This window comes from Bombina bombina, chromosome 5, assembly GCF_027579735.1.
Source record: "Bombina bombina isolate aBomBom1 chromosome 5, aBomBom1.pri, whole genome shotgun sequence".
In the NCBI taxonomy this organism is placed as follows: Eukaryota; Metazoa; Chordata; class Amphibia; order Anura; family Bombinatoridae; genus Bombina; species Bombina bombina.
Genome location: NC_069503.1, coordinates 83,488,902 through 83,510,733, shown reverse-complemented (window position 1 = coordinate 83,510,733; position 21,832 = coordinate 83,488,902). Strand labels below are relative to the sequence as shown.

The 21,832-nt window shown below is 45.4% G+C and overlaps 1 pseudogene; it reads right to left on the bottom strand.

Moving 5' to 3' along the window:
* LOC128661336 (zinc finger protein 184-like) overlaps nt 1–21,832 on the bottom strand; it is a 154,870-nt pseudogene that overhangs the window by 71,940 nt on the left and 61,098 nt on the right.

Sequence of the window (21,832 nt, the reverse complement as noted above, 5' to 3'; positions counted from 1 at the left end):
ATTACCCCTCAGGTTCAAAAACGAAGAAAAAAAACGGTAAAAACCGTTAAAACAGTCACAAGCAAACTGCCACAGCTCTACTGTGGCTCCTACCTTCCCATAAAACGACTTTTGTAGGCACAAAAACCCTTTACAGAGGCCCAACATGTCAGGGGACTCCTTCAGGGAAGCTGGTTGTCTCAGAATGTCAAAAACAACTGCGCAATTAGAGCGCGAAAATAGGCCCCTCCCACACTCAAAGTCAGAGGGCCTTAAAAAACTATTCCTAGGAGTAAAATAACAGCCATGTGGAGAGCTAGGCCCCAAACAAAGATTTATCACCTCAGTAAAAAACGTTCTTTATATAAATGCAAACGTTTTACATACTAAGCCATAATAGAAAGTAGTATGAAAAATAGTTTTTACTGCAAGCATGATGCCAGTCGTTTATTAAATCACTGCAATCAGGCTTACCTTAACTATATCAGGCACTGTCAGCATTTTCTAGTTCTTATCATCCTCTAGAAAATAATATACTGAACATACCTCAGGGCAGTTAATTCTGCAGGCCGTTCTCCCAGCTGAAGTTTCCTCATACTCTTCAGTTATGTGTGAGAACAGTAGTGGACCTTAGTTACAACCTGCTAAGATCATCAAAAACCTCAGGGAAATTCTTCTTCTAATTTCTGCCTGAGGTAAAAAAACAGTACAACGCTGGCACCGTTTAAAAATAACAAACTTTTGATTGAAGATAAACTACACTAATTCACCACATCTCTCTAGCTACTTCCCTTGTTGAGAGCTGCAAGAGAATGACTGGAGGTGGCAGTTAGGGGAGGAGCTATATAGACAGCTCTGCTGTGGGTGATCCTCTTGCAGCTTCCTGTTGGGAAGGAGAATATCCCACAAGTAATGGATGAATCCGTGGACTGGATACACCTTACAAGAGAAATAGGCTGTAAGCCTCCACTGTTTGATTGACTTTTACAGAAAGCCACTTTGTTTTTGTTTGTTCTAATACTTTGACATTGTATTGTTAGACACTGTATCCTGTGTTAGCACGCCAATTTGTTCTGAACCGTTTATTTTTGTGAGTTGTTGTATTTACTTTGCACACTTATATTATTACACCACCATCACCTGTCCTGTCTAGATATCTGCCAGTTTCTTGATATCATTGTTTTGCTTCACCGCAGATATTTGAATCCTACACATTTATTCAATATATTATTAAACACATAGTTAAAGCCTATGGTATGAGCCACAACATTTACTAATTGCGATTGTTCACAACATTTTTTGTATATACCACCCAATATTATAGGCATTACCATTACATTATATCCCCCAATTTTGGGATACTTGACAAGCACCATTTGTTAAGCAGTGATAGTTTGTTTCCACCACCTTTATTCACCTTTATTCATTTAGATCTTGTTTTTAATTAAACTCATTAAATCTATTTTAAGTTGTACCAGTATTGTTAACTTCGTGGATTCATGATAATACTGACTTGTATTTTTTATTTTGTCTAATAAATTGTAAATGTATCCATCTACATTGTACCAATTGATAATATTGTTACTTGTGGCGTTTTATACATATCCCTCTTCAGACCCAGCCTCCAGTAAGGTGGCGCTTTGGTATATTTCTGATTTATCACAATCGTGCATATAGCAGGGTTAGCCTTGAGTGTGCATGTAAGAGAGAGAGAGGGTTAGCTTTGAGAGAGAGAGGGGCACAATCGTGCATGTAGCAGGGTTAGCCTTGAGTGTGCATGTAAGAGAGAGAGAGGGTTAGCTTTGAGTGTCTGTGAGAGAGACAGAGTGTGCATGGGAGAGAGACATGACATGAGAGAGAGAGGGGCACAATCGTGCATGTAGCAGGGTTAGCCTTGAGTGTGCATGTAAGAGAGAGAGAGAGTTAGCTTTGAGAGAGAGAGGGGCACAATCGTGCATGTAGCAGGGTTAGCCTTGAGTGTGCATGTAAGTGAGAGAGAGGGTTAGCTTTGAGTGTGTATGAGAGAGACAGAGTGTGCATGGGAGAGAGACATGACATGAGAGAGAGAGGGGCACAATCGTGCATGTAGCAGGGTTAGCCTTGAGTGTGCATGTAAGAGAGAGAGAGAGTTAGCTTTGAGAGAGAGAGAGGGGCACAATCGTGCATGTAGCAGGGTTAGCCTTGAGTGTGCATGTAAGAGAGAGAGAGGGTTAGCTTTGAGTGTGTGAGAGAGACAGAGTGTGCATGGGAGAGAAACATGACATAAGAGAGAGAGAGAGGGGGGGGGAAACAATCGTTCTTGTAGCAGGGTTAGGCTTGTGTGTGCATGTAAGAGAGAGAGAGAGGGTTAGCTTTGAGTGTGTGTGAGAGAGACAAAGTGTGCATCCTAGGAGGTTGTCCTGATCCAGTGTCCTAGTCTGTCAATAACATAGACCTGAAATCAAAGGAAAAAACTCCTCAACAAAAAGGGCCTATGGAGTGTAGCTTATCGGTTAATAAACTTACCCCAAAAGATCCTGGTAGTGTATGAAGCCTCACAAATCTTTCTAGGTAGTCTACGCGTTTTGGCCCAATGGAAGGGCCTTTTTCAAGACATATATCTCTCTCTCAAGACACTCTGTCTCTCTCACACACACTCAAAGCTAACCCTCTCTCTCTCTTACATGCACACTCAAAGCTAACCCTGCTACATGCACAATTGTGCCCCTTTCTCTCTCTCATGTCATGTCTCTCTCCCATGCACACTCTGTCTCTCTCACACACACTCAAAGCTAACCCTCTCTCTCTCTTACATGCACACTCAAAGCTAACCCTGCTACATGCACAATTGTGCCCCTTTCTCTCTCTCATGTCATGTCTCTCTCCCATGCACACTCTGTCTCTCTCACACACACTCAAAGCTAACCCTCTCTCTCTCTTACATGCACACTCAAAGCTAACCCTGCTACATGCACGATTGTGCTCCCTCTCCTTCTCTCATGTCATGTCTCTCTCCCATGGACACTCTGTCTCTCTCACACACGCTCAAAGCTAACCCTCTCTCTCTATTACATGCACACTCAAGGCTGACCCTGCTACATGCACGATTGTGCTCCTCCTCTCTGTGTGAGAGAGCCTTGAGTGTGCATGTAAGAGAGAGAGAGGGTTAGCTTTGAGTGTGTGTGAGAGAGACAGAGTGTGCATGGGAGAGAGACATGACATGAGAGAGAGAGAGAAAGAGAGAGAGAGGGGCACAATCGTGCATGTAGCAGGGTTAGCCTTGAGTGTGCATGTAAGAGAGAGAGAGGGTTAGCTTTTAGTGTGTGTGAGAGAGACAGAGTGTGCATGGGAGAGAGACATGACATAAGAGAGAGAGGGGGGCACAATTGTGCATGTAGCAGGGTCAGCCTTGAGTGTCCATGTAAGAGAGAGAGAGGGTTAGCTTTGAGTGTGTATGTAAGAGAGAGAGAGAGTTAGCTTTGAGTGTGTATGAGAGAGACAAAGTGTGCATGGGAGTGAGACATGAGAGAGAGAGAGAGAGAGAGAGAGGGGGGGGGGCACAATCGTGCATGTAGCAGGGTTAGCTTTGAGTGTGCATGTAAGTGAGAGAGAGGGTTAGCTTTGAGTGTGTGTGAGAGAGACAGAGTGTGCATGGGAGAGAGACATGACATGAGAGAGAGAGAGAGAGAGAGAGAGGGGCACAATTGTGCATGTAGCAGGGTTAGCCTTGAGTGTGCATGTAAAAAGAGAGAGAGGGTTAGCTTTGAGTGTGTGTGAGAGAGACACAGAGTGTGCATGGGAGAGAGACATGACATAAGAGAGAGAGAGGAGGAGCACAATCGTGCATGTAGCAGGGTTAGCCTTGAGTGTGCATATAAGAGAGAGAGAGGGTTAGCTTTAAGTGTGTCAGAGAGACAAAGTGTGCATAGGAGAGAGACATGACATGAGAGAAGGAGAGTGGGCACAATTGTGCATGTAGCAGGGTTAGCCTTGAGTGTGCATGTAACAGAGAGAGAGGGTTAGCTTTGAGTGTGTGTGAGAGAGACAGAGTGTGCATGGGAGAGAGACATGACATGAGAGAAGGAGAGCGGGCACAATTGTGCATGTAGCAGGGTTAGCCTTGAGTGTGCATGTAAGAGAGAGAGGGAGAGAGGGTTAGCTTTGAGTGTCTGTGAGAGAGACAGAGTGTGCATGGGAGAGAGACATGATTTAAGAGAGAGAGAGAGAGAGAGGGGGGGGGGCAATCGTGCTTTTAGCAGGGTTAGCCTTGTGTGTGCATGTAAGAGAGAGAGAGAGAGAGTTAGCTTTGAGTGTGTGTGAGAGAGACAGAGTGTGCATGGGAGAGAGACATGACATAAGAGAGAGAGAGGGGGGCACAATCGTGCATGTAGCAGGGTTAGCCTTGATTGTGCATGTAAGAGAGAGAGAGTGTTAGATTTGAGTGTGTGAGAGAGACAGAGTGTGCATGGGAGAGAGACATGACATGAGAGAGAGAGAGAGAGAGAGAGAGAGAGAGAGGGGGGAACAATCGTGCTTGTAGCAGGGTTAGCCTTGTGGGTGCATGTAAGAGAGAGAGAGGGGGTTAGCTTTGAGTGTGTGTGTGAGAGACAGAGTGTGCATGGGAGAGAGACATGACATAAGAGAGAGAGAGGGGGGGCACAATCGTGAATGTAGCAGGGTTAGCCTTGATTGTGCATGTAAGAAAGAGAGAGTGTTAGATTTCAGTGTGTGTGAGAGAGACAGAGTGTGCATGGGAGAGAGACACGACATAAGAGAGAGAGAGAGGGGGGGGCACAATCGTGCATGTAGCAGGGTCAGCCTTGAGTGTGCATGTAAGAGAGAGTGAGGGTTAGCTTTGAGTGTGTGTGAGAGAGACAGAGTGTGCATGGGAGAGAGACATGACATAAGAGAGAGAGAGAGAGAGAGAGAGAGAGACAGAGAGAAGGGGGGAACAATCGTGCTTGTAGCAGGGTTAGCCTTGAGTGTGCATGTAACAGAGAGAGAGGGTTAGCTTTGAGTGTGTGTGAGAGAGACAGAGTGTGCATAGGAGAGAGACATGATTTAAGAGAGAGAGAGAGAGAAAGAGAGGGGGGCACAATCGTGCATGTAGCAGGGTTAGCCTTGAGTGTGCATGTAAGAGAGAGAGAGAGGTTTAGATTTGAGTGTGTGTGAGAGAGACAGAGTATGCATGGGAGAGAGACATGACATAAGAGAGAGAAAGGGAGAGAGGGGCACAATCGTGCATGTAGCAGGGTTAGCCTTGAGTGTGCATGTAAGAGAAAGAGGGGGTTAGCTTTGACTGTGTGTGAGTGAAACAGAGTGTGCATGGGAGAGAGTCATTACATGAGAGAGGGAGAGAAGGGCACAATCATGCATATAGCAGGGTTAGCCTTGAGTGTGCATGTAAGAGAGATAGAGGGTTAGATGTGAGTGTGTGTGAGAGAGGCAGAGTGTGCATGGGAGAGAGAGAGAGGGGGACACAATCGTGCATGTAGCAGGGTTAGCCTTAAGTGTGCATGTAAGAGAGAGAGAGGGTTAGCTTTGAGTGTTTGTGAGAGAGGCAGAGTGTGCATGTAAGAGAGAGAGAGGGTTTAAGAGAGAGAGAGGGGCACAATCGTGCATGTAGCAGGGTTAGCCTTAAGTGTGCATGTAAGAGAGAGAGAGAGGGTTAGCTTTGAGTGTGCGTGAGAGAGACAGAGTGTGCATGGGAGAGAGACATGACATAAGAGAGAGAGAGTGTGAGAGAGAGGGGGAGGCACAACCGTGCATGTAGCAGGGTTAGCCTTGAGTGTGCATGTAAGAGAGAGAGAGAGAGGGTTAGCTTTGAGTGTGTGTGAGAGACAGTGTGCATGGGAGAGAGTCATGACATATGAGAGAGAGAGAGAGAGAGAGAGAGAGAGAGAGAGAGAGAGAGAGAGAGAGAGAGAGAGAGCGAGAGAGAGACAGAGAGGGGGGCACAACCGTGCATGTAGCAGGGTTAGCCTTGAGTGTGCATGTAAGAGAGAGAGAGAGGGTTAGCTTTGAGTGTGCGTGAGAGAGACAGAGTGTGCATGGGAGAGAGACATGACATAAGAGAGAGAGAGGGGGAGGCACAACCGTGCATGTAGCAGGGTTAGCCTTGAGTGTGCATGTAAGAGAGAGAGAGAGAGGGTTAGCTTTGAGTGTGTGTGTGTGTGTGTGTGAGAGACAGAGTGTGCATGGGAGAGAGTCATGACATATGAGAGAGAGAGAGAGGGCATGTAAATGTAAGAGACATGACATAAGAGAGAGAGAGAAGGGGGGCACAATCGTGCATGCAACAGGGTTAGCCTTGAGTGTGCAGGTAAGAGAGAGAGAGTTAGCTTTGAGTGTGTGTGAGAGAGACAGTGTGTGCATGGGAGTGAGACATGACATAAGAGAGAGAGAGAGAGAGGCACAATCGTGCATGTAGCAGGGTTAGCCTTGAGTGTACATGTAAAAGAGAGAGAGAGGGATATCTTTGAGTGTGCATGGGAGAGAGACATTATATGAGAGACAGAGAGAGAGGGGGGGGGCACAATAGTGCATGTAGCTGGGTTAGCCTTGAATGTGCATGTAAGACAGAGATTGTTAGCTTTGAGTGTTTGTGAGAGAGAGAGGGGGGGCACAATCGTGCGCCTAGCAGAGTTAGCCTTGAGTGTGCATATAAGAGAGAGGAAAGGTTAGCTTTGAGTGTGTGTGTGAGAGAGACATGACAGAGAGAGAGAGAGAGAGAGAGGGGGGGCACAATCGTGCATGCAACAGGGTAAGCCTTGAGTGTGCATGTAAGAGAGAGAGAGTTAGCTTTGAGTGTGTGTGAGAGAGACAGAGTGTGCATGGGAGTGAGACATGACATAAGAGAGAGAGAGAGAGAGAGGCACAATCGTGCATGTAGCAGGGTTAGCCTTGAGTGTGCATGTAAGAGAGAGAGAAAGGGTTAGCTTTGAGTGTGTGAGAGAGAGACAGAGTGTGCATGGGAGAGAGACATGACATAAGAGAGAAAGAGAGGGGGGGCACAATAGTGCCTGTAGCAGGGTTAGTTAGAGAGAGGGTTAGCTTTGAGTGTGTGTGAGAGAGACATGACATGAGAGAGAGAGAGAGAGAGAGAGAGAGAGAGAGAGAGAGAGAGAAAAGGGACACAATTGTGCATGTAGCAGGTTTAGCCTTGAGTGTGCATGTAAGAGAGAGAGAGGGTTAGATTTGAGTGTCTGTGAGAGAGACAGAGTGTGCATGGGAGAGAGACATGAGAGAGAGAGAGAGAGAGAGAGAGAGAGAGGGGGGGGGGGCACAATCGTGCATGCAACAGGGTTAGCCTTGAGTGTACATGTAAGAGAGAGAGAGAGAGTTAGCTTTGAGTGTGTATGAGAGAGACAAAGTGTGCATGGGAGTGAGACATGACATAAGAGAGAGAGAGAGGGGGGGCACAATCGTGCATGTACTAGGGTTAGCCTTGAGTGTGCATGTAAGTGAGAGAGAGGGTTAGCTTTGAGTGTGTATGAGAGAGACAGAGTGTGCATGGGAGTGAGACATGACATGAGAGAGAGAGGGGCACAATTGTGCATGTAGCAAGGTTAGCCTTGAGTGTGCATGTAAGAGAGAGAGAGGGTTAGCTTTGAGTGTAGGTGAAAGAGACAGAGTGTGCATGGGAGAGAGAAATTACATAAGAGAGAGAGAGGGGGGGCACAATCTTGCATGTAACAGGGTTTGCCTTGAGTGTGCATGTAAGACAGAGATTGTTAGCTTTGAGTGTGTGTGAGAGAGACAGAGTGTGCATGGGAGAGAGACACTACATAAGAGAGAGAGAGAGAGAGAGAGAGGGGGGGGGCACAATCGTGCATGTAGCAGGGTTAGCCTTGAGTGTACATGTAAGAGAGAGAGAGGGTTAGATTTGAGTATGTGTGAGAGAGACAGCTTGTGCATGGGAGAAAGACATGACATAAGAGAGAGAGAGAGAGAGAGAGAGAGAGGGGGGGGGACACAATTGTGCATGTAGCAGGTTTAGCCTTGAGTGTGCATGTAAGAGAGAGAGAGGGTTAGATTTGAGTGTCTGTGAGAGAGACAGAGTGTGCATGGGAGTGAGAGAGAGAGAGAGAGAGAGAGAGAGAGAGGGGGGGGGGCACAATTGTGCATGCAACAGGGTTAGCCTTGAGTGTACATGTAAGAGAGAGAGAGAGTTAGCTTTGAGTGTGTATGAGAGAGACAAAGTGTGCATGGGAGTGAGACATGACATGAGAGAGAGAGGGGCACAATCGTGCATGTAACAAGGTTAGCCTTGAGTGTGCATGTAAGTGAGAGAGAGGGTTAGCTTTGAGTGTGTGAGAGAGAGACAGAGTGTGCATGGGAGAGAGAAATTACATAAGAGAGAGAGGGGGGGGGGGGCACAATCGTGCATGTAACAGGGTTAGCCTTGAGTGTGCATGTAAGACAGAGATTGTTAGCTTTGAGTGTGTGTGAGAGAGACAGAGTGTGCATGGGAGAGAGACACTACATAAGAGAGAGAGAGAGAGAGAGGGGGGGGCACAATCGTGCATGTAGCAGGGTTAGCCTTGAGTGTACATGTAAGAGAGAGAGAGGGTTAGATTTGAGTGTGTGTGAGAGAGACAGCTTGTGCATGGGAGAGAGACATGACATAAGAGAGAGAGAGAGAGAGAGAGAGAGAGGGGGGGGCACAATTGTGCATGTAGCAGGGTTAGCCTTGAGTGTGCATGTAAGAGAGAGAGAGGGTTAGATTTGAGTGTGTGTGAGAGAGACAGCTTGTGCATGGGAGAAAGACATGACATGAGAGAGAGAGAGAGAGAGGTGGGGGGGACACAATTGTGCATGTAGCAGGGTTAGCCTTGAGTGTGCATGTAAGAGAGAGAGAGGGTTAGATTTGAGTGTGTGTGAGAGAGACAGCTTGTGCATGGGAGAAAGACATGACATGAGAGAGAGAGAGAGAGAGAGAGAGGGGGGGGGACACAATTGTGCATGTAGCAGGGTTACCCTTGAGTGTGCATGTAAGAGAGAGAGAGGGTTAGATTTGAGTGTGTGTGAGAGAGACAGCTTGTGCATGGGAGAGAGACATGACATAAGAGAGAGAGAGAGAGAGAGAGAGAGAGGGGGCACAATAGTGCATGTAGCAGGGTTAGCCTTGAGTGTGCATGTAAGAGCGAGAGAGAAGGTTAGCTTTGAGTGTGTCTGAGAGACACAGAGTGTGCATGGGAGAGAGACATGACATGAGAGAGAGAGGGGGGGGGGACACAATCGTGCATGTAGCAGGGTTAGCCTTGAGGGTGCATGTAAGAGAGAGAGAGAGGGTTAGCTTTGAGTGTGTGTTGGAAAGACAGAGTATGCATTGGAGAGAAACATGACATAAGAGAGAGAGAGAGAGAGAGAGAGGGGGCACAATTGTGCATGTAGCAGGGTTAGCCTTGAGTGTGCATGTAAGAGAGAGAGAGAGGGTTAGCTTTGAGTGTGTGTGAGAGAGACAGAGTGTGCATGGGAGAGAGACATGACATGAGAGAGAGATGGGCACAATCGTGCATGTAGCAGGGTTAGCCTTGAGTGTGCATGTAAAAGATAGCGAGAGAGAGGGTTATCTTTGAGTGTGTGTGAGAGAGACAGAGTGTGCATCGGAGAGAGACATGATTTAAGAGAGAGAGAGAGAGAGAGAGAGAGAGAGAGAGAGAGAGGGGCACAATCGTGCATCTAGCAGGGTTAGCCTTGACTGTGCATATAAGAGACAAGAAGGGTTAGCTTTGAGTGTGTGTGAGAGAGACAGAAAGTGCATGGGAGAAAGACATTACATGAGAGAGAGAGGGGGGACAATCGTGCATGTAGCAGGGTTAGCCTTGAGTTTGCATGTAAGAGAGAGAGAGAGGGTTAGCTTTGAGTGTGTGTGAGAGAGACAGAGTGTGCATGGGAGAGAGACATGACATAAGAAAGAGAGAGAGAGAGAGAGAGGGGGGGGGCACAATTGTGCATGTAGCAGGGTTAGCCTTGAGTGTGCATGTAAGAGAGATAGAGGGTTAGATTTGAGTGTGTGTGAGAGAGACAGCTTGTGCATGGGAGAGAGACATGACATGAGAGAGAGAGAGAGAGAGAGAGAGAGAGAGAGGGGGCACAATCGTGCATGTAGCATGGTTAGCCTTGAGTGTGCATGTAAGAGAGAGAGAGGGTTAGCTTGTTCATGGGAGAGAGACATGACATAAGAGAGAGAGAGAGAGAGAGAGAGAGAGGGGGGGGGGGGCACAATAGTGCATGTAGCAGGGTTAGCCTTGAGTGTGCATGTAAGAGAGAGAGAGAGGGTTAGCTTTGAGTGTGTGTGAGAGAGACAGATTGTGCATGGGAGAGAGACATGACATGAGAGAGAGATGGGCACAATCGTGCATGTAGCAGGGTTAGCCTTGAGTGTGCATGTAAAAGATAGAGAGAGGGTTAGCTTTGAGTGTGTGTGAGAGAGACAGAGTGTGCATGGGAGACAGACATGATTTAAGAGAGAGAGAGAGAGAGAGAGAGAGAGAGGGGGGGGGCACAATCGTGCATCTAGCAGGGTTAGCCTTGACTGTGCATATAAGAGAGAAGAAGGGTTAGCTTTGAGTGTGTATGAGAGAGACAGAGTGTGCATGGGAGAGAAACATGACATAAGAGAGAGAGAGAGAGAGAGAGAGAGAGAGGGGGGGACACAATTGTGCATGTAGCAGGGTTAGCCTTGAGTGTGCATGTAAGAGAGAGAGAGGGTTAGCATTGAGTGTGTGTGAGAGAGACAGAGTGTGCATGGGAGAGAAACATGACATAAGAGAGCAGGGTTAGCCTTGTGTGTGCATGTAAGAGAGAGAGAGCGTTAGCTTTGAGTGTTTGTGAGAGAGACAGATTGTGCATGGGAAAAAGACATGATTTAAGAGAGACAGAGAGAGGGGGGGGGGCACAATTGTACATCTAGAAGGGTTAGCCTTGAGTGTGCATATAAGAGAGAGGAAGGGTTAGCTTTGAGTGTGTGTGAGAGAGACAGAAAGTGCATGGGAGAGAGACATGATTTAAGAGAGACAGAGAGAGAGGGGGGGCACAATCGTGCATGTAGCAGGGTTAGCCTTGAGTGTGCATGTAACAGAGAGAGAGGGTTAGCTTTGAGTGTGTGTGAGAGAGACAGAGTGTGCATGGGAGAAAGACATGACATGAGAGAGAGAGAGAGAGAGAGAGAGAGAGAGAGAGAGAGAGAGGCACAATTGTGCATGTAAATGTAAGAGACATGACATAAGAGAGAGAGAGAGGGGGGCACAACCGTGCATGCAACAGGGTTAGCCTTGAGTGTGCATGTAAGAGAGAGAGAGTTAGCTTTGAGTGTGTATGAGAGAGACAAAGTGTGCATGGGAGTAAGAGATGACATAAGAGAGAGAGAGGGGGGGAGGCACAATCGTGCATGTACTAGGGTTAGCCTTGAGTGTGCATGTAAGTGAGAGAGAGGGTTAGCTTTGAGTGTGTGTGAGAGAGACAGAGTGTGCATGGGAGTGAGACATGACATGAGAGAGAGAGGGGCACAATTGTGCATGTAGCAAGGTTAGCCTTGAGTGTGCATGTAAGAGAGAGAGAGGGTTAGCTTTGAGTGTATGTGAAAGAGACAGAGTGTGCATGGGAGAGAGAAATGACATAAGAGAGAGAGAGAGAGAGAGAGAGAGAGAGGGAGGGGTACAATTGTGCATGTAACAGGGTTAGCCTTGAGTGTGCATGTAAGACAGAGATTGTTAGCTTTGAATCTGTGTGAGAGAGACAGAGTGTGCATGGGAGAGAGATATGACATAAGAGAGAGAGAGGGGGGGGCACAATCGTACATGTAGCAGGGTTAGCTTTGAGTGTGTGTGAGTGAGACAGAGTGTGCATGGGAGAAAGACATGACATGAGAGAGAGAGGGGGGCACAACCGTGCATGTAGCAGGGTTAGCCTTGAGTGTGCATGTAAGAGAGGGAGAGGGTTAGCTTTGAGTGTGTGTTGGAGAGACAGAGTGTGCATTGGAGAGAAACATGACATAAGAGAAAGAGAGAGAGGGGGGGCACAATTGTGCATGTAGCAGGGTTAGCCTTGAGTCTGCATGTAAGAGAGAGTGAGGGTTAACTTTGAGTGTCTGTGAGAGAGAGAGAGAGAGTGTGCATGGGAGAGAGACATGACATAAGAGAGAGAGAGAACACAATCGTGCATGTAGCAGGGTTAGCCTTGAGAGTGCATGTAAGAGAGAGAGAGGGTTAGCTTTGCATGTGTGTGAGAGAGACAGAGTGTGTTTGGAAGTGAGACATGACATGAGAGAGAAAGGGGCAAAAAATTGTGCATGTAGCAAGGTTAGCCTTGAGAGTGCATGTAAGAGAGAGAGAGGGTTAGCTTTGGGTGTGTGAGAGAGAGACAGAGTGTGCATGGGAGAGACACATGAGAGAGAGAGAGAGCGAGAGAGAGAGAGAGAGAGAGAGAGAGAGAGAGAGGGGCACAATCGTGCATGTCAGCAGGGTTAGCCTTGAGTGTGCATGTAAGAGAAAGAGAGAGAGTTAGCTTTGAGTGTGTATGAGAGAGACAGAGTGTGCATGGGAGAGAGACGTGACATAAGAGAGAGAGAGAGAGAGAAAGGGGGGGCACAATCGTGCATGTAGCAGGGTTAGCCTTGAGTGTACATGTAAGCTTTGAGTGTGTGTGAGAGGGACAGAGTGTGCATGGGAAAGAGACATGACATGAGAGAGAGAGAGAGAGAGAGGGGGCACCATTGTGTATGTAGCAGGGTTAGCATTAAGTGTGCATGTAACAGAGAGAGAGGGTTAGCTTTGAGTGTGTGTGAGAGAGACAGAGTGTGCATGAGACAGAGACATGACATGAGAGAAAGAGGGGCACAATCGTGCATGTAGCAAGGTTAGCCTTGAGTGTGCATGTAAGAGAGAGAGAGGGTTAGCTTTGAGTGTGTGTGAGAGAGACAAGAGTGTGCATGGGAGAGAGAGAGAGAGAGAGAGAGAGAGAGAGAGAGAGAGAGAGAGAAAGAGAGAGGGAGGGGCACAATCGTGCATGTAGCATGGTTAGCCTTGAATGTGTATGTAAGAGAGAGAGGGTTAGCTTTGAGTGTATGTGAGAGAGACAGAGTCTGCATGGGAGAGATACTTGACATGAGAGAGAGAGGGGCACAATCATACATGTAGCAGGGTTAGCCTTGTGTGTGCATGTAAGAGAGAGAGAGGGGCACAATCGTGCACGTAGCAGGGTTAGCTTTGTGTGTGTGTGAGAGAGACAGAGTGTGCATGGGAGAGAGACATGACATAAGAGAGAGAGGGGGGGCACAACCGTGCATGTAGCAGGGTTAGCCTTGAGTGTGCATGTAAGAGAGAGAGGGTTAGCTTTGAGTGTGTGTGAGAGAGAAAGAGTGTGCATGGGAGAGAGACATGACATAAGAGAGAGAGAGGGGGGGGGGCACAATCGTGCATGTACTAGGGTTAGCCTTGAGTGTGCATGTAAGTGAGAGAGAGGGTTAGCTTTGAGTGTGTGTGAGAGAGACAGAGTGTGCATGGGAGAGAGACATTATATGAGAGACAGAGAGAGAGAGAGAGGGGGGCACAATAGTGCATGTAGCAGTGTTAGCCTTGAGTGTGCATGTAAGAGAGAGAGAGAGGGTTAGTTTTGAGTGTGTGTGAGAGAGACAGAGTGTGCATGGGAGAGAGACATGACATGAGAGAGAGAGAGAGAGAGAGAGAGAGAGAGAGAGAGAGAGAGGGGACACAATCGTGCATGTAGCAGGGTTAGCCTTGAGTGTGCATGTAAGAGAGAGAGAGGGTTAGCTTTGAGTGTGTGTGAGAGAGACAGATTGTGCATGGGAGAGAGACATTATATGAGAGACAGAGAGAGAGAGAGAGAGAGAGAGGGGGGGGGGGGGCAATCGTGCATGTAGCAGGGTTAGCCTTGAGTGTGCATGTAAGAGAGAGAGTGGGTTAGCTTTGAGTGTCTGTGAGAGAGACAGAGTGTGCATGGGAGAGAGACATTATATGAGAGACAGAGAGAGAGAGAGAGAGAGAGAGAGAGAGAGAGAGAGAGAGAGAGAGAGAGAGCGAGAGAGGCACAATAGTGCATGTAGCAGGGTTAGCCTTGAGTGTGCATGTAAGAGAGAGAGAGAGGGTTAGCTTTGAGTGTGTGTGAGAGAGACAGAGTGTGCATGGGATAGAGACATGATTTAAGAGAGAGAGAGAGAGAGAGAGGGGGGGGGGGCACAATCTTGCATGTAGCAGGGTTAGCCTTGAGTGTGCATGTAAAAGATAGAGAGAGGGTTAGCTTTGAGTGTCTGTGAGAGAGACAGAGTGTGCATGGGAGAGAGACATTATATGAGAGACAGAGAGAGAGAGAGGCACAATAGTGCATGTAGCAGGGTTAGCCTTGAGTGTGCATGTAAGAGAGAGAGAGAGGGTTAGATTTGAGTGTCTGTGAGAGAGACAGAGTGTGCATGGGAGAGAGACATGACATAAGAGAGAGAGAGAGAGGGGGGATATAATTGTGCATGTAGCAGGGTTAGCCTTGAGTGTGCATGTAAGAGAGAGAGAGGGTTAGATTTGAGTGTGTGTGAGAGAGACAGAGTGTGCATTGTAGAGAAACATGACATGAGAGAGAGAGAGAGAGAGAGAGAGAGAGGGGGGGGGCACAATCGTGCATGTAGCAGGGTAGCCTTGAGTGTGCATGCAAGAGAGAGAGAGGGTTAGCTCTGAGTGTGTGTGTGAGAGAGACAGAGTGTGCATGGGAGAGAGACATGACATGAGAGAGAGGGGACACAATCGTGCATGTAGCAGGGTTAGCCTTGAGTGTGCATGCAAGAGAGAGAGAGGGTTAGATTTGAGTGTGTGTGAGAGAGACAGGGTGTGCATGGGAGAGAGACATGACATGAGAGAGAGAGAGAGAGAGAGAGAGAAAGGACACAATCATGCATGTAGCAGGGTTAGCCTTGAGTGTTCATGTAAGAGAGAGAGAGGGTTAGATTTGAGTGTGTGTGAGAGAGACAGGGTGTGCATGGGAGAGAGACATGACATAAAAGAGAGAGAGAGAGAGAGGGAGGGGGGGCACAATCGTGCATGTAGCAGGGTTAGCCTTGAGTGTGTATGTAAGAGAGAGAGAGACGGTTAGATTTGAGTGTGTGTGAGAGAGACAGAGTGTGCTTGGAAGTGAGACATGACATGAGAGAGAAAGGGGCACAATTGTGCATGTAGCAAGGTTAGCCTTGAGTGTGCATGTAAGAGAGAGAGAGAGGGTTAGCTTTGGGTGTGTGAGAGAGAGACAGAGTCTGCATGGGAGAGAGACATGAGAGAGAGATAGAGAGAGAGAGAGAGAGAGAGAGAGAGAGGCACAATTGTGCATGTAAATGTAAGAGACATGACATAAATGTAAGAGACATGACATAAATGTAAGAGACATGACATAAATGTAAGAGACATGACATAAGAGAGAGAGAGAGGGGGGCACAATTGTGCATGTAGCAAGGTTAGCCTTGAGTGTGCATGTAAGAGAGAGAGAGAGAGTTAGCTTTGAGTGTGTATGAGAGAGACAGAGTGTGCATGGGAGAGAGACATGACATAAGAGAGAGAGAGGGGGGCACAATTGTGCATGTAGCAGGGTTAGCCTTGAGTGTGCATGTAAGAGAGAGAGAGGGATAGCTTTAAGTGTGTGTGAGAGAGACAGAGTGTGCATGGGAGTGAGACATGACATGAGAGAGAGGGGCACAATCATGCATGTAGCAAGGTTAGCCTTGAGTGTGCATGTAAGAGAGAGAGAGGGTTAGCTTTGAGTGTGTGTGAGAGAGGCAGAGTGTGCATGGGAGAGAGATATGATATAAAAGAGAGAGAGAGAGAGAGAGAGAGAGAGAGAGAGAAAGGGGGGGCACAATCGTGCATGTAGCAGGGTTAGCCTTGAGTGTACATGTAAGAGAGAGAGAGGGTTAGCTTTGAGTGTGTGTGAGAGAGAGATAGTGTGCATGGGAGAGAGAGAGAGAGGGGGGGCACAATCGTGCATTTAGCGGGGTTAGCCTTGAGTGTGCATGTAAGATAGTGGGTTAGCTTTGAGTGTGTGTGAGAGAGACAGAGTGTGCATGTAAGATAGTGGGTTAGCTTTGAGTGTGTGTGAGAGAGACAGAGTGTGCATGTAAGATAGTGGGTTAGCTTTGAGTGTGCATGTAAGATAGTGGGTTAGCTTTGAGTGTGCATGTAAGATAGTGGGTTAGCTTTGAGTGTGCATGTAAGATAGTGGGTTAGCTTTGACTGTCTGTGAGAGAGACAGAGTGTGCATGGGAGAATCAACAATAGAAAAATCAGCATACTAATAAAACTACAGACAATGGATTGAAACTAGACAATTTGACTTTAGATATAAATGAACAAATAATCACAATAAAAAGTATACTGATTAATTGCCTGTAGAGCCACTTATTGTCCATACCCCAAACAAAAATACCACAAGGGTTTATGTCGACCAGGATCTAGAGAATGAAAAAGAGTCACCAAGAAAAGAGATTACAGAAATTAAAAAATGGAATAAACAATCTGTCACCCCATAAACTTTCTAATGATAAGTTAGAGTTTTGGGGAAGGGGTTATCATTCAGTCAATCGAACAAACACAGCTATATGCATACTCTTTGTAGCCTGACTCCATCTTTTATGTCCACTTCCATCTATCCATGTTTACAGTACTCACTCACACTATTATGACTTTACATTATTACATTATATCACATTAATATACTCTTTTATAATATATTATACACTACCCCTTTAACAATTATATTTTATGTGCACATATGATTCTATCACTAAGCTGACACATGTAATTACATCCACCTAGTTGGTGGTTAGTTAGTAGTGTTATAGACAATATTGTATTTGTATATCCCATTCACACCCTAACACATGTAAAAAATGAAAGAAGACATGAGCGCAAAGGAGCCACCCTAAGGGTAAAAGTTTTACTGTGCACTTAATATAGCGCAATACACGTACAAAAGTTTAAAATGTATTAAGCAGTGTGTGACAATATCACCAAGTGTTTCTCCTTAGCAAGCAAGAGTCCGCCTTTGCAGTTTGCCGTAATAGTTCCGGAATACCAACTAGCAGGGAGACTCGTATAAGGCTTGCATCGATAGAGAAACACGTTTACCTCATAGGTATTGAAAGTAGGTATAAAAGGTAGCAAGTTTGTATAGTTAGTATCAGCCCGATGAAACAGTTTGAAATGATTTGGTGGATACTTTGTGTTTTTATAATAAACAGTTTTTTTTAAGCTACCTTACACCATCCGTGAGACTCTTTACAGCTTTTTAGCTGCAAGCCACTGATTTGGCAAATCACAAGCTGACGACCCCTTGGGTGCTGACAAGTGAAAAGAAGAGGTCCCCTGCACTGTGACGGGAGGTGAGCTAGCTGGGCAACTCTGAGGATCCGACCTGCTTTGTATGCACTTTGTTAAAGTGCTCAATTGCATGTGAGTGCATTTACCCTTGTGTGTCTTGATTTATATCCTGACAGTATTATATGATATGGCGCCTTCTCTACTTTTTTATAGGTTTGCTCTGATGTGGATGGCCTAACACTTGTGGAAAGCTGCCAGACTGATTATTTCCAATATCTCTGCATTTTTTGGACTTTCCGTATTATATTATATATTGTACATCTTACCTTATTATTGTTCTATATACATATATGTCAAGAATACCCCATGACCCATGACCCAATACCCTATTGACAGGACAATCAGCATTTCAAATTAATATACCTTTATAAGTTATAATGCCTCAGAACCATAAAGAATGCAAAATATATGGTGTTTGGTATCAAAATACTTCTAATGACATAAAAAAGGGATTGCCTATCTGTGTGTATGTTTTAGATATACATAACAGAAGTTATAAGGTGTTCTATAATTTCAGCCAAAGACTCTGAACTTTATGACATGTCGTAAAAAGAGTGGATATTTCTGGCCCCGCTGTAAGAAGGTTGGGTCAAGCAATTTGATATCAGAGAAACAGGTATAACATTTTGTGTCTAACAATACAAGTAAATAGGAGGCTGTATACCAACAGAGTGAGTGTCCATCTTTTCTTGCCCTTCTCCCTGGGGAAGACTTATAAGATAGGAAAGTATTAGGTCTGTTATTTCTCCTTTTTATTTTTAAAACGGTTTGCTTATGTATGATTCTACGTGTTAACATCTTTTTATTAATAATGCACTAAGCATACTTTTTGCATAATAAATCATTCATTTATTAAGCTTTTGCCTTTATCAAATATTTGATCCACATTACTGAAAGAGAGTGGTAGTGTTAATACTGTGTGTTTAGAATATTGTTTTTCTAAATTGTATTTTGGGATTTAATTTGGTAGTCCAGGTTTCTGTTAAGATTTCCCATATAATAAATTTTAAGTGGTAGCAGCTTAGAGATAGTTTAGTGAGGGTGGCATTAAAGGGGAGTTTGCACATTGTTTTCTTAATATAGGACAGCTTAGAGGGTGTTGTTAACCCTTGAACCCACTGAACTAAGTCACAGGCTTGCCTGGAATGGCTAGACTTTGACAGATGTGTTAAAGGGTCGGTTAACCCTTTCTGGGCCAAACAAGTGACTGATGCAGGGTTGGTTAACGTCAAATTGGTGGTTAGAACTGCAGATAAAAAGTGTTTTATTAGATTTTCGTGCTTTGTGGATTTGCTAGTTTAAAAATCTCAGTAATAAAATATTGTGACTCTCACAATTTACAAAGGCTAAAACTGTGCATTACATAGTTACACATTGCAAACAGTCCCCTTCCCTAGTTTCTGTTTTTCTTTTCTATGTTTTAATATGGAGGCATACCAGCTGCAGGCCAAGGAAATACTGGCACTGTTATGCAAGGAGAGAGAGATTCCCTCCCATGTGAAAACCAAAAAAGGTTTGATACAAGCTCTTATAGAATATAACAGCAGATATATGTAGAAACACTCCACTACAGCCACCAGCAAAGTTCTTGAAAAAAGACCTTTATTTACATGGGTTGGGTCTTAAAAACAAGAGGACAATGTGTCAAGCCTGCAATAGGCTCTTAGTCATGTACATGACGAAGAGCCTATTGCAGGTTTGAAAGATTGTCCTCATTTTTTTGGACCCAACCCATGAAAATAAAGGTCTTTTAAAGAACTTTGCTGGTGTCTGGAGTGTATCTACATATATCTACTTGGATAACAAAGACCTGGCAAGTCTGTTACTCCGTGCCCCTATACCAGGTGTGTTTTCCCTTCCTTGTGGATTTTTAGAATATGACAGCAGCCAGGCCCCACAAGCTGAAGCCTCAGGAGAGGTGTCTGCACCTGTGGGCAGCAATTCATCAAGCTCTGAAGATTCCCTGAACTGTTATTTGCAAGCTGTTCTAAAGCATATGTGCTCAGCGGATCCAAGTTTGCGCATGGAGCTGATCCTAAAAATCAGCAGGTTACTAGGGAAGCAGCAGAGAAACAGACAACAGGCTGAGAGAGAGTATCAGTTATAGCTTGCATGGTTGGAGAGAGAAACTGTCTCACCTGTTAGTGAACCTACAGACTCCACTTTAATCAACCGTGGGCAGAGAATTTTCCTACTCTGGAGAAAGATGGAGATTTGAATGTATTCATGCACAGCTTTTAAAAAGTTTGCAGACAGTTCCAGCTGCCAAGGAAGCAGTGGGCCAAGTATCTTACCCTTGATCTGAAAGGTCCTGCACTGGAGACTTTTGTAGAACTTCTGTCAGGGTGCCAGGAACCAGACTGAGATGAGAAGAGCGAAAATAATCACACCTTTATTAATAACAAAAAATAATAAAAAGTCCACAAGTCAAACAACAAGCCAGGATTCAAAGTCGGAGCTGGTAGTCAGACGAGCAAATATTCGTCAGGAGCCAAAGCAAATATTCAGACGAGCCGGGGGGAGGAGCCAACTTTGAGACTGAGCGGTCGCACATCGCATTAGCTCCAGCCACTTTCTATATAAAAGTCAAATTTTGCGACCGTTTGGACTTCTCTAACCTTCTGTTGCTGTGGCCCTGGAGGTTAAGGAGACCTACACGCTGAAAATCTTAGTGGCAGAACGCTCCTTGCAGATATTTATGTCACTTTCCTATTTATCATGCTGGCCAGTGATACTGGGAGCGGCCATGTTTACTCTCATGGAGAGCTTGAATGACGAGTGAAATCTGCTATCTGCTATTCTAACTACGACAGAGCATGTCTCCACAGAAGAACCTTACCATAGACATGGCGACATATCTCCTCACGGTGATCAGAGACCTCCTAGAAGAGTACCGGGCAGTATCTGAGCACTCGAGCATAATGGCGTCTGAACCATCTGACCTAATACACGGCACTGCCGACTTGGACAAGAAAGCTGAGAAGCAAGAGGAGGAGTGCGCCCATATGCAGTTTCCTCTGAATGACCTGAGAGCTCAACCGAGTATAGCCACCGAAATAGAGCCGCTAAATTTTCAAAGACTGACGACCAAGAGATACCCTCAACCCGTGACAGAGCTATTCCCTCAGGGACTACAGCCATCACCATACTGCAATCCAAAAGGGCCTACATACGGGACCATCCATCACAATGACCATGCCCAGGATGTTCTTCCCTATATCACCATGCTGCAGATGCAAAAGTTCTCTATACATCTGAAAAAACGATATTCATTTAAGGACTGCATAATAAAGATCGCACATGTATACCAGGACTTTCAATGGCCCGGAGCCCCGCAGTGGCCGCTTAGCACATTCTTTTTCAAACTTAAACAAGCTATGGGACATTACAAGCTATGCAACCTGGAAGAGGATAACCGGCTTCAACAACAACTCAGTCAGCGTGAGAGACTGACAGGGAACAACTTAAATTACTATGAGAAGGGTTAGAAACCTCTGTCGAATTTTTGAGGCATAGAATTTCTGATACCATCAGACTAACATTGTTGTTGGTGCGTAATGTTCTTGCAATAGTTTATTGTATGTCTGCATGTTGGCTGAGCCTGTTATTCACTAACGGTGACTGCCAAAGTTTGTATATCGTTAGACTCTTCTTCGTATCTTAGCTCACACTAATTTCTACTGCAATGGCCATTTTTACGATGGTCATGTATGCTCCTGTATTTTTCTTTGTCAATGCTATAGCGGTACGTATATTGTGCTTTTGTCAGTTCACATTATCATGGCTTATATCACATTTCTACTTATTTTGCAGTGACATGTTTGATGCTATAATGCTATAGGCACAGCATACAGGTTCCTCACTTCCACATTACAGGCTATAGATTTAGCTATCAGGTGGGGATTAGTTAATAGATGTCCCCTTAAGACACCTTGGTTATTACTTTTATATCACAGTACTGCTAAACAGATATTACGCTGTTCACAGATATCCCTAAATGTTCTTCTGCTTGTGTGTCAGACACTTATTCCAAGTTCATATACAATCTATGTAATCTACTATTTTACTGACACTTACCAAGCTCACATTATGGTATATATCGAGGAGAGGTATTCTGAATAGATGTCTTAACACTTCATACTGTTACCTAATTTCTTATATTTTCGCATTAGTTAAAGGGTGTTTTTTACACCAACGGAAGTACCTAGGTGCCAATTTTTGTTTTACAGCTTTCTCTACTATTGAGATGTGTCAGCTATGGTGTTGGTCTGTAAATACCAAACTTCAGGAGATTGCCCTTATACTTTGTATCGGTAACTCTTTATTAATATAGCTACCGGCTGACTGCACTCTTGCAATAGAAGTTTCCCTTTTTTCAAACTATTGACAGTACCTCTCCTGGCCCCCTAGATGGCAGCATAGATACATATTAACACTCATTCATGTTTAAGACGTTTTATTCTCATAAGCTGAAGTCTCTTCACACGGAACTCAGCAAT